Below are 13595 nucleotides of genomic sequence, written 5' to 3' on the forward strand. Positions count from 1 at the left end.
TACCGTGTGTTGCTTTTCTCCCCTTCATCTCCGTTGCTCCCACTTTATATACGTGCACCACCGCATGTATTTTATATGCCCTCAAAATCACATGTACTCCTATGTTCTGCCAATAAACACTGAATTTCACTGTCCCTGCGGTATTGGAAATCTCTTCAAATGAAAGATTTTCATATGAAAATTCCTCTGTAATTTAGTCTGCTTATGAAAAAAAAAATATGGAAACGCCTAAAGTCAAGAAAACAGCTAACAACTTGGGTGGCCAGAGGGGTAGCAGGTGGGGGCGCAGCGGTAAAGCAAACCCGAGGTTAATTGCAGCAGCCTCTGTCAAGGAGGCTTTTCTCTTTTCTCACACACACGTACATACATGTGTACACTTACCTCCTGGAAGCACGCTTTGCTTAAGGATCACAAGAGCGGGGTTAGCTGCAACACAAAAGTYATTCTTGCTGCAATAAACTGTTTTGCTAACTCAGTCCTAGCAATCCCAGCACCAGCAGTGCCAAATTGTGCACTGTTGTCCTCCGTGCTTTGGTCGTTGCTGGGTAGAGAGGAGGGAAATCCTTTATCATAGCACCTTTTCTCCCCTGTTTTGGCAGCCATGTGAGAGCCTCAGTGACAGCCTTGCATCTCTTGCTTATTTGCTTTAGTAAGTGGTCGGTGCACCTGCTTGGTCCAGGAGGGGACCTCAGCAAATGTGCTGCATGCGGCTCTGCTGCAGGTGATGAGCAGGAGTAGCCCGACTGAGTCAACAGCATCATCCAAGCTCGAGAGCGTGGGTGGAAGGAAAGAGTCGCCCTTTGTTCGAGAACCTGAAATCCATAAGCTTTCTCCGCTGTGTAATTTGTTGGTGTCAGCAGATTCTGGGTGTTTTACTGCCAGCAGTCAGCTGAACTTCCTTAAGGTTGCAACATCAGGAGGGTTAATTGCATACAGAGCGCTGGCCAATGCTGAGGTCTGGCATGCGAGAATCCAGCTGTGCAGGAGACGCTCCAGAGGTGGTTTTCATGGCCAATGTTTGCATGTTCCTGAGGACTCTAGGCCAGCTGTGGTCCTCACATTGGGTCAGTGAAGCCAGGGGAGAGCTGGCAAGTTCTGAAGAGCTTCTCCTTTCTGCGTAAAGCCCCACTTCAAAGGAAATCGTGGTAGTGCATGTAGAGGACTTACGTTCCCGGGGACAGAACTGGCCTTGCGGATTTAACATGATTCCTTTTCAGCAGCTTGGTGAGGTTGAAAATGCCTTTTTCAGGTACAGAAATGTTTTAAAAAGGAGAACAGAAAAAAATCCCTGAAAAAACGACACCCTCAATTTTTGGTATGACTGGCTGGTGACTTTAAACTTGTAGGACTTCTTTAATGTTAGTGAACAACTGCTGAATTTTCCTTCTGCTGAAGGACACAGTTTGCTCTGCGGCATGAAGTGAACTTGGGTTTGAGGAGAATCCTCCCTCAGGACTCTGGCAGTTGATTTGCCAGGTCCTCGGAAGGGAATTTTGCTCTATTTTGCTCTTTCCAAACAACTTGCAGCGTTGCCAAGCCGCTCTCCTCCCCCTTCCAGCAGCGCGGAAAATACAGTTTGTGGATTTCCCAATATTTGTAACCTCGTCAATCAGAGCTTATCTCCCCGATAAATAAAAGGACACAAAACATACACACACACCCCTTATCTGAGAACCAACAGGGCGCTCTCCTCGCCTCACCAAAGGCGAAGACATGGGAAGCGTTCTGTCAACAGTCTAAACAGCGCACTGAAATCGGATCGATTCCTTTTTCACTTGCGCTGGTTCTGCGTGGCTTTGCTGCAGAAGGCGCTTTTGACTGACACCTGCCTTGTTCGAGCCAAAGGTGCCGGTCGCTGAATTTYCGCTGTTCTGTGCCTTGCATCCGAGCAAAACCAGAGGCTCTACCCAGCCATTCAGTTCAGCCGCCTAGGGAGAGGAGTATATCCTTAATAGCTCTCAGTTGAAGGTACTTTGTCCAAGTGGCCAGATGCTATTTCCTTTTGCCTAATGAAGGCGATTCCAATTTTTACTTAATTATGACACAATTTGGTTTCAGCAGCAGAAGACCTGGAGATGCCTGGAGCGCTTGGCTGCCCGGTGTCTGCCGCAGGTCAGATGTCAGAGCTGCCAAATGTCAGCGTTGCCAGAGAGGGGAGGAGATGGCGCTTGAACGCCCTTCAAAGTTCTGTTTTCTTTTTGCTTTTTCCTATTTGTTACTTAACTCTCAGATTCCTCTGCCCCGCCGTTTGCCCGGATGGAAACACCCGCGAGGGAAAGCGCGACTGTGTGCCCTACCAAGGGAAGGGGAGGACTTGAAATAGCAGCAGGAGAGTTCGGCTTGGTTCCTGGCTTAGATACGTGCAACGCAACCGTCTTGCGTCTTCCTCGCTTTAGAGTGAATGGCTGTTTAATCTCCATCCCGTGAAGAGGGGTGGAAAAAAAAGTYGGGCCATGCTCGATCCCCGAGACGGGCTTTTTAATTGCTCGAGCTTGACACTCTAGCTTAGTGTCCTCATGGCCACTGATTGATTTCAATTAACATTCCCATGCTCCAGGCACTATAAATAACCCTTGTCTGGCCGGCTGCTTCTGCGCTGCCAGCTCAACCTTTCTCCTTTTGCTGCTGCTGCTGCTCATCTTGCTTCTTGGCTTGGCCTCAGGCGCAGTCTATAATTCTTTCCAAACTTCCCTGTATAAAATAATCATGTACATGAAGTAAAACAGGAGTCTCATATACACACTTAATAACTCTTGTGTACTGTATGAGTGGGAATTCCACTTTATAACCCCCAGAGCTTTCAAATGGTTCTCATTTTCAGCGGCATTCCTCCTGTGAGAGCTAAAACTGCCCGTTTTCTCCCAAGCTGTTGCTTTGCCTTTCAGCCTTGCGTTTCTCCTCTAGGTTTCGGGGGACAGACAGCTTCTTCTTGTCTTTCGCCTGCGGTCTGGGAGCCGGCAGTACCGCCGCGCGGCTCGGGAGCAGGCGCGGCGCCACGGTTTCCGAATGAAAGGTTCGGCCAGCTTGCAACTTAGAGCAAAAGGCTGCGAGTCCAGGTTCACGTTAAACTGATAAGCTAAACTTACGGGACCTATGGCTAATATTCTGCATATGTTTCTCTGTCTGCCTACCTGTTATCTGTTTCCCAATTAAAAAAAAAAAAAGCATATATTTAGACACACAGTGTGTGTGACGGATAACATCTGGTTGTGTGTGGATGCGGGAGCAAGACTGATAGGCAGGTAAGGAAGAGGTAGCAATCTGCAGGCTTGTAAGGCCAGAAGGGACTGTCAAAGTATTAGAGGTTGCGAAATTGAGGGGGTTTTGTTGTTTTGATGGCTTTTGAAAGCCAATGCAAAAATAGGCACCTCTGGTAAAATGCACGTATATTTCTGTTGGTCTGCCAGCCAGGGCTATGGCTAAACCTTCCCAATCTCGATTTTTTTTTAATCTTGTGATTTGTTCCTAATGTGCCTGATTTTCGGTTGTTTTTTCCCCTCCGCCTGGCACTGGGTAGTTTTGAAGTTCTCAAAAGCCTAAAGCAGCCTGCTCCAGTGGCAGTTAAATTAGGAGGGTTTATACTGATTTGGTGCTAGTCCACAATTATGAAAAAATTAGGGGTTGTTCAAAAAAAAAAAAAAGTCCCCAGATATCAAGAACTTCTCAGTTGAAGAATCTCTAATTTTCTTTAGAAAGGGGCGAGACAGGCTCTAGCGAAGAGGAACGCGGGAGCCTGCCCACGTCGCTCGGCGCGGCGGGGAGGATCGGCTGGGAGGAGGTGGAGGCGCCCYGCGTGGAGCGGCGGAGCCCCCCGGGAGGGCACGGCGCGGCACGGCGYGGTGCTGCCCCGTGGTCCCGGCTGTGCGCCGGAGCCCCTGTGTCGGGTGCATTCTGTGCAGCCGCGTTTGCGCCGGGGCTGCTGCTCCGGCCGTGGCGCCCCAGACCGGGCCGATGCTTGGGGTCGTTCCAGTGCCTCGCTGTTTTCTTGCTGTGATTATAGGTGCCGACTCCATAACCACATCTCGTTGTTAGCAGCTAGGTTTTGCCCTTGTTTGCAGAGCTGCCTACCTGTTCTGCTTTGGTGGTGAAGTGGTTGCACGGATGCAAATAATTTGCGTGGGGCAGGACAGGACTCCAGGTTCTTAATCAACTTTTCCTTTTTTTTTGTCCATTCTTTGACAAACTTAATTGCGCTGATGCATTCAGCTTCTGTTTCCTATGTAGTGGTAGGCAGCAACCGAAAAAATTAAAACCCCATACAAAATAATTAAGCATATTGGGGATTTAAATATATTGAGTAGTGTTCTAATTTGGACTGAAAGTTTAAAATGTCCAAAGGGTAATGAGTCTTCTTTTGTCTGCTACAATGTCAAAAGTAATAATTCTTTAAATGTTATTAGTAGGAAAAGTCTTTTTGAACTGAAATATTTTTGAAAGTGTTGAAACTTGTCTGTTTGGTTTGGGTTTTAAAAGTAAAAAAAAAAAAAAAAAAAAAATCTTGGTGCTTGAAGTCAGCTGTATCAATGCACATTTGTGAAATCATTTCTTTTCTCCGCAAAAGCAGTGTGAAAAATTTTGCATTCCTCTAATGACAGACTCTCCCAGAGCTATTAGTGCATATGCCTATAGATAAACAAGAAACAAAACATCCTGCGACTAGCGGGAGAAATAAATAGGTTCTCTGGAAGGGGAGAGCGAGTGTGAGAGAGGGGGAGTGTCGGTGCAGATGTGTGCGAGTTTCAAAACTGTTTTTTGCATTACAGGATGTCATTTATTTAGTTTGAAAAACATGTTTTTACTGCATTCTGTGCCTTGCAGAGTTCTCATGCAYTGGAAGCCAGCTCTGACTTCTGTGTCAACGGGCACTTAGGGACTCCAACCCTGAGTTATTTGACTGTCAAATGCTGTTACTAAGTCACTGGAAACCATTTTTCTTTTTCTTTCTTTCGTTTAACAAAATTAATTTGTTTTACTCAGAGATACCCAGAGCAATCATTTATATTATCAAGCTGCAAGTGGCAGGAGGACATCCAAAAATAGCACGTTCTAAACGCTCAGATAAAGATCCAGGGCAAAAAAAAAAAAAAATCTCTTTTCCCATATTCACATTCTGCATCATTATTTAACGTGAAAAAAACCCAAGTAGGTGCAGGAGGGTCAGTCGGGCGGTGTGCAGTCGCCCGTAGTGCCGTCCCGTCGTGCGCGTCCTGCTTCGAGCCACCGAACGAAGCCGCCGGGCCGGCTCCTGCGCGTCGCCGCGCTGGGTCCGGGCACGAGCGCTTAGCTCGGGGCGAATCGCGCTCAGATAGGGCTCGGGCGCCAGCGGTTCGCYCGCAAAAACCTGCGAGTTTCTCACCCGCCCGCGGAGCCGTTAGCTTTTCCGGATCCGCCGGGGAGCCGGGGGCGAGGTGAGGCTGGGGGCTGGGGAAGGGCCGATCCCAGGCGGAACGGGAGGCACCAGGCCGCGCCGGCCCCGGGGCCGCGGCGGGCCCAGCGGTGCTGCCCGCGTGACCGGTCCAGCTGCGCGGGGCCCGGCGGAGTCGCACCGCCGCTGGTGGGAGTGCTTGTCCGGGGCGGCACGCCGCTCTCCGGAAGGGCGGCTCTCCTCCGGCCGGCGGCAGCGTTGCACTCTAGCACGCTGCCCGCTTCTGCGCTCCTGCCTTCAGGACTCGGCAGGTGCAAAGGGATTTGTTGCTGGGCTGCTTCCATTCCTCCTTTTCAGTCGGTCCTCTAAAGCATAATTTTAACCGTGCAGAAAGGTTCCCCGTTTTCCTCTTTGTTACCCTTAATCTTGTATTACTGTGCAGCCTGTGCAGACGTTTAAGACGCTCAGCAGACAGACTTGCTGTTTGACTCACCCCTGCCTCGTGCAGTCGTCTGCTGGAGAACCGTATTTCCTTCTCTGTCCTCTACTTCTCCTTAATTATATAGCCTTATGTGTGAGCTTACGTCATCAGTCRTAGCTGACGCTAATTAAAAGACTTCTGCACAGCCAGCAAATCTTTGTGGGCCCTGTACGCACTTGACAGCTCTTTTCTTTCCATCAGGAACTTCCCCAGCTGACTCTGTCACCCARTTCTCTCCCAAATCCAAAGGCAGAAATAGGGCTGAAAACGCAGAGAATTTTTCCTTTTACGGGAGGATTAATCTGTCCTTAATTTCCTAGGCTGGCTAGTGCCAGCCGTGGCCATGGTGAAATKCAAGTGTTATCATGGGTTGTGGGTTTTTCCCCTTCCATAGGATAATGGTTGTAAAAGTCTTGGGCTTCCACTTCAGTGTTGCCAGAAGACTGGACGACTTTTTGGCTGGTCAGTCGGGATCGGCTGCTGGGTGCGTCCTGTGCACGGGATTAGGCTGACAGTTGCTTGGCGTGCTCGTAAATGATATGGGTGCTCGTTAGCTGTAGCGGTCGTCTCYGCCTGTAGCGTGTGTTGACGGGGTGGTTCTCGTGCTTGTTGCACCATCAGCTCCCCGTTTGTTGTGGTCACTGGTTTTCGCGTCCCGATTCTTAGTTATTGTGTAACCATGGAGACCACGGGCTGTTCTCTGCTTCCTGTTGTTTTGGCTTCCTGTTAATGGTTGCTTGTTGCGGGAGATGGTATGTGGTGGTGTTTTTCAGCTTGTTTCTTGATGTTTGTCTTACAGCCCTGGATTTCCGTGGTAAACCCTTTGAGCTCGGAAAAAAAGAGCAAGCAAGCTTTCCCTTTCTAGTCACTTGTGAAGCTCAAACACGATCTTGTTCAGTGCAACCACGAAATCTTGCAGATCAAACCAAGTAAATAGAAAGTGTCCCACAACACAAATTCTTTTCTTCTGCCTCTCTGCTCTTCTCTCTCCGCAGCCAGATTCCTCCTGCCAACTCCAATAGAAGGGAGATTTGCCCACTGCTAAGTGGGCTGCCCGTGCTCCCATCAGTGGGATGTGACGTTAACTATGGGCCATCGTGCGTGCAAAACTTGGCCTTCAGTAATGAAATAGTTTATCTTCTAAAATGCAAATGCGTGCTATTGGTGACTTTACAGCTCCTGAAATGCATCATTTTTACAGTGAAGACTGTCTCCCAGGGAAAGGGARAAGTGAGGTTGAGGAAAGGAGGGGCAGAGGCATAGGTTCATGTCATATTTTTTCATGCAAAGAAAAAGTATTTTTTGAAAGGCTTTATTTTGGTGATTTGTCTACAAATCCCGTTCTTTTCCTGTTGCTCCCCCCTTAATGCCAGTGCCAGGTTATACAGAGCAACACTGCTTTTTGGAGGGGATTTTGTGAACACAGTGCTTCTCACCAAAGAAACTCCTGGATGATCAGGGCGGGAAAATACAGATGCAAAGTTTTTAAAATGAGAAATTTCAAAGCTGCTTGTGCATGCCTTTTTTCAAGTCTTTTTTTTTTTAACAGTTTGAAAGCTCCCCTCTTCCCTCCCCCCCAAATGTGATCAACAACCCTGAAATTCAGACAGTTGTAATCAGCTCTAATAGGAGCAGCAAAGCCAAGTGCCTTGCATTGTTTTGCTCCAGCCCCTGTAGCGCCGGTATCCGGAACCTTGCTTGCGCTGGGATAACAGTAAACAGATGTGAGGGCAGTAGTTGCAATACTGAGTTACCCTTTAAAAATCCAGCTTGCCCCATGGATTTTTACAGTTCTCGTTAAGGYCCTTTCTTACTGAAGGCTACTCTTTCTCCTTCTCCTTTTCTCTCTCTCTCTCTCTCGTTCTCCTTGTTTGCAAGGTTACTATGTTTTTTTGCAGGATCAGCTCCCTTGGCTGATTCACCATGCGGCTCCATAAATAGCTGGACTGACATAATTGAAGGGTGAATAGGATTTGGGAATGAGTGGCTGGTGATTGAGAAAGGAGGGGGAGTGTGATGGGATAAGCTGGCTTTACCGCCGAAAGCAATGTTTGTGGAACCACGGCTTTTCCACAAGGAGCCACAAGTATATCGGAGAAGCAGAGAAACGCTGTGACCACTCCAGGAATGATGCTCCGTGCTTGGGCCAGATGCTGATATCATTGCTCAGCGTAATGGCTTTGGCTTTGACCTTGTGAAGACATGCATACCTTTAGCTTAACATGCTGAGAAGTTGCTTTTGAACCAGAATAGACACAAGATTCCTGATGAGGTCCGTAGGACAGCTCTGCTCTAAGCATCGCTCRCATCAAGGCAGACAACCCCATTGGCTTTGCTGGAGCTGGATTAGGTTGTTATATTAAATGTCTGCCTAAAATGTTGCAGAATTGGAGCTTTACTCCAAACCCAAGTCTATTGATTTTTAAAGAGCATAAAATAATATCCAAAGTGAAAGTAAGCTTTTGTAATCGCTTCAGGCGAGCCTAAATGCAGAGTGGTGTTGAGAAGGGGGGTCCCAACCGCCTCCTTGCTCTGTCTGTGTGCTCCTGCCCCTTTGTTCATGCCACCCATCGTGTCTGTCAGACTTGGTGGTCAGCTGAGCCAAGGAGAGAATGCAGCTGAGAGGTAACTGCTTTCTGGTGGGGCTGCTTTTTGGATGGGTTAGTTGCTGGGTCCAGGTGAACATCTGATTTGTTGGGCACTCATGGTGATAGAAGGAAGGGGGTAAGAAAGCAGAGCCAAGAGGAGGAGGAGGAGGACTGGGTAGAAGCACAAATTTAAACTGGTTTCAGCTGGTTGTGAAATGTCACCCCCCCACACACCCCCAAGGACTGAGTTTTCTGTTACAGCTGAACCTGGGAAGCCTGTAGACTGCTACTCTGCCCTTGCCCCTAACTGCCCACTCCCATGGCCTTGCTTGTGCTTGTAGGTCCCAGGGTGAGCTGGATAAATCAGGTGGTCCAGTGGAAAACTAGAACATCAATGAAGAACAGGGTTTTCTGTTGGATGAACTTGCTGATCTGYTCTGCTCTGCGGCTTCATCATTGCTGGATCTGGCCTTGAGTAGGCAAGAGAACATGCGGAGCAGTAGGACAGTGAGCGGGAATGGTGAGCTCTTTCCTGAGGAGGAATGTGTGGCTGGCAAGCGTGCTTGGGGGAAAGGAGGCTGAATCTGGCCTTCTGTATCCACTAGCTSAGAGTCAGCCTGCCGACACTCAGAGCTCGTAGCAGCTTTGGTTCAACACTGTTGTCAGGGCTGCCCGCCTGCAGGGATCCCAAAATGTGATAGTTGCAGTGTTTGTGTGTTTAACCATAAAATTAGTGACCCACTGGTTTTACAGTCGTAGTGGCAAACTGTGAAGAATAGCTTTCAGCAGAGGGGCATGGAGAAGAAGGAAAGGATTTTGCCTGGGTGGATGCTGTGAAGGGGATTTCTCGCTGGGGCAGAAGGGCCAGGATTCCCTTTCAGGAGCATATTCTTGTGTTTGGTYGACTGCGGGTCAGCTGAGGGAATCTGGAGAACTGGGGATGTGCATGTGGGCGGTGATGCACTACTAGGGCCTGTGCAGAATTCCCCCAAATGACCACAACACATTGCTGAACAACTATCAGAAAGTTTCTCACCCTTCCTCAAGGGAGGATGCTGTGCTTCCAAAAAATACTCCCAACGGATGWAAGGGTATTCATCCGGTTCTGCTACAACCATTGGTCTTCCTGTGTCTGTTTTGCTCTTCATTATCTGCCTGGGAAGAGGTTGTTCTCTTGAGCAGCAGTATCCCAAACTAGCTTGGTTTCTGCAATGTCCATGTTTAGTGGGACTGTTTCTTATTTAGAAGCAGCCTTTGCATGGGTGTGAAAGATGCTCTGCACCATGTGAGCAATGTAAATGGATTTTACCCCCTGGTCCGTAGCTGRAGAAAATATGTGAGAGATTTCCCTGCTGCTAATAAGCGTTGTGGTTTCCTCCGTCTGTGGGTGTGGGATAGATTTGGGGAAAGAAAAAAGACCTTTCAGTGGGACGTGCTTCTGCCCATGTTATATTGTTCCCAGCCTTCTGCCAGAGTCCAGCTGTATGACACAGGCCTTCAAAATGGAAGTGAGATTCCCATGCGAACGATGCACACGGTCGTAACCGGCTGCTTGCGTGGACGAGGCGATGGCGGTATTGTGGTCTGGGAGCACATTTCCTGGGACACTGGCTGTGAAATGAGAGTGCTGAGGGGAGGTGTAGCCAAAAGCAGTAGGAGGCCAGCAGCGGGACCTGGACCTTGAACTTCTGCAGACCTTGGGCCTGGCCTCTTCGGTGGCCTTGGTCTGTTTTTTCTTTTCTTTTCTTTCTTTTTTTTTTTAATCCAACTTCTTGACAGCCCCTTGAGAAATGTTTGCTCCTCAGTGTAAAGCAGAGGCTGAGGGAGATCATCTTGGGCTGACAGATACCTCAATTCCAAACAACTTCTGGAGAGAAGGTGGCTAGAGGTCTCTGGGAGGTGGGAGGGCAAGGAGCTGTGTCCTCCAGTCACCAGCAGCAGCAGAGAGTCTTTGCTGCTAGTGCTTTCAGGGAGGGAATTTGAGGAAATGCTTGGACAGGAATAAGCAGAGCTGGCAACAAATGTGCGTTTCATTTTATGAACATTTCATGGTGAAACTTAAAACTTCCACAAAATTTGGGGGACTGGATAGCTCAGGGGATTAGTAATGGGATACAGAGCCTTTCATCTCACCAGTGCCTTTTCAACTGCAGCTCAAGTCAATACCAGTGACTGAAAGTTGTTACCATCTGATGGCTTATGTGTAATGAGTTGATGGTCTCACTCCATTTCCTGGTAGTCAGGTATCTGTGGCTGACGCGCACAAACACACCATAAAGCCTGGCCGCTTGCCAGCCTTGTTGGCAGCCTCTGCCAATGACGGGGTGAGTCCGAGAGAGCGAAATATCCCGTTCGCTTCTGGATAGGGGTCTTTATCGGGTCGAATCTTGGCACGCACAGCGTGTGAGAAGTTTGTCACGTGGGAAAGCAGTGGGCCGGTTGAGAACAGTGATTTTACGTAGCTGTCTTTCAATCTTACTGAAATCTAGGAAAAATAACTCTTCTGATGCCCTCTCCCTTAGCAAGCGCAGCTATGGTATATGCAAGCTTTGTGCTTTGCGGACAGAACAAAGACATTACAGCATGAGACTTTGTTTAAAATAACTTCCTTGTTTTTGTGCCCCTCCCCAAAGCGGTTCTAAGTTGAATCTGGAAAGCAATTTACAGGCATTTGTTTATTAATGCCTCTGCAACATCACTAAAGCACAGGGCTGCACCACCATCCCCATTTCCAGCTGGAGAAACTGAGGAGCAGAAAAACCAAATGAAGGAGCAAATATTCCAAGATAAAAAATTCAGGAGTTTGTGGATCCTAGTCCTCTGCCAGGTCCAGTAATGGACCACTCGGTACTTCCGACTTCTCTCTTAATTGTGACATCTGCCTTAGCTGTTTCCATCATGGATCTGAGAAGAGTTGCTCAGATGAAGCCTTAGAAAAATGTCCTTATTTGTGGAATGTATTATTTCACTACTTGTGATCTGGAAATCTCAGAATATAGTTTGGAGCAAGGAGAATCCTAATAACTCCAAAATCAAGATGTCCAAGGCTGGATTCTGCTCATTGTGTTTAAAGTCATTGTGGGTGGTGATGATGGGATGCCGAACCAAWCACAGAGAGGACTGAGTGGTGGCTCTGAGCTGATGGGGCAAGATGGTGCTGTAAGCCTGTAGGTCTGCCTAGAGCCTTGCAATGTTGTTCCTCTGTTCCCCAGTTCAGGACTCTGCATAGCTACTTTCCCAGAGCTGTCATGGTTGATGTCTGAGCTGCTGGGGTTCCTCTAGCTATTCAAAAACTTGCTCTTGCAACCCSTTTAACAGATTCGTGCTGCGTACCTAGATAGTTGACTCCTGGACCTGACCGTCTGGGAGCTCCATGCAACGGGGTTTTGGTGCAAGTGCCCTGGTAAAGGGGACAGTGGTGGGAGGCTACTCTGACAAAATCTGGGAACACTAACAGGACTGTTTCTGCTAGGGCTGGACCTGGAGTGAGTTGTAGCTGTGGGACGGTGACAGAAGCACTAGGAATTTCCACCCAAAGGAGAGGAGGAGGAGGGCAGGGTAGTTAGGAAGGTGGAAGAAATCAGGTTGCCTGTAAATGCCGTATCTCGGGATGGTGTTCCCCACGCAAAACTCCCTTGCTGCAGGGCACTCATCCCTTTGGCAATGCYGCTGCCTACCTGGGCCGTGCCAGACTGCGAGCATCCTTAGGTACGCCCCCACAGCTTGGGGTTTTCCAACCCTGCCTCTASCAGGAGAGGGGCAGGCCCTGCGTTTGGGAAAAGGACGCGCTCTAGTGTAAGCTGCCCCTCTGCAAGCATCTACGGGCCACGGTGGTGGTGGGGGGGTAGGGCCCTGCATGCCGTGCTGGCCCTGCCATGGTTATACGCAGCTAGGCCCAGTCAGGCCATTAGTAAACAAATTATGTCAGCTCCCGCTGGCGTTATTTTAAGTACTTTGTATATACTATTTGTCTGTATGCATCTCTGGACTGTTCGTTCTCCCCCTCCCACTTGCTCTCAATTGACTGCAGAGTTTTTTTTTGGTTAAAACCAACATCTGTAGGTTTGTTCTTAACAAAAATAAAGCCATCCATCTCCTCTGGCCTGCAGTTATGTCATGTAAGCTCAGGAAAGCTGGCTCGGGCGAGGTTTACAGTAGCCGTCCCAGCCCACAGTGGGAACGGCACTTATCTGGGGAGGACGGTTAGCAGTTCTCAAGAATGCATCCTTCCCTCGGACCGAGGGGGTGGCTTTTGTTTATCCTCTGGCACACAATGAAATGATGGGAAAACATGCTTGGATGCTCTGCGGTAGTAAGGTGGGGCAGGGCAGCGGTTAAAAATGGAACGGAGCCTTTGATCGYGGGCCAGTGCCGATGACTCCCCGCGTTGGGGTTGTAGAGTGGACGCCGTGTTCTTTCTCTCCGTGGCCGCGCGCGGATCCCGGTGTTCCCCTCCCACCTTGCAAGGGGATCAGAGCCTCGAAGGCGATCGAGCTCGCGGGCAGAGAGGGAAGGCGGCGAGGTCGCGGTGATGGCCACGGCCTCGGCGAGCCCATCGCGCCCGCTTCGGGCGGCCCGGAAGAGGAAGCGGCAGCCGAATGCCGCCTGTGTCCCGGGATCKCCGAGTGTCCTGGCAATCGGCACGCAGCTGAGCCTCCGGGCCGCTGCCTCGGTAGGGAGCRCCGAGGCTGTTTGGGGCCAAGCAGTGAGTCATATGGCGGCGGCGGCGTTTTGTGACAATATTTTTCCTGTTAATCTCCCCCACCATCTCCCCCCAGAAAATACAATGGAAACTCAGTAATCCAGGCGGGAGCCCGGGGCGTGCCACGACTCCAGAGGGCCTGCGGAAGAGGCTCCGCGTCCTCCCCAGATCTCCCAGCAGCCGGAGCAGGTAGTAAATAACTGCCCCAGTCTGAAAGATCGAAGGAGAGTGATGGAAGTGTTACGTGCTTGCGCTGAGCCTGCTCTATCCCGGATCTGGAGTGGGGACGCTCAAAGACTCTAGAGCRCTGACTCCTTGGAGCCAGAGTATATCATCTGCTAAGTCTCTGGCAAGACAGTCTTGCTTTAGAGTGAACGTATTAAAAGGTCGTCTCTAAATACCTGGTTAATGCCACATGCCGAAGTAGACAGAGAAACAGAGGGATGATAGATTTTGAGA

Source organism: Rhea americana, unplaced genomic scaffold (assembly GCF_003343005.1).
Source record: "Rhea americana isolate MKP2758 unplaced genomic scaffold, rheAme1 scaffold_128, whole genome shotgun sequence".
Classification (NCBI taxonomy): domain Eukaryota; kingdom Metazoa; phylum Chordata; class Aves; order Rheiformes; family Rheidae; genus Rhea; species Rhea americana.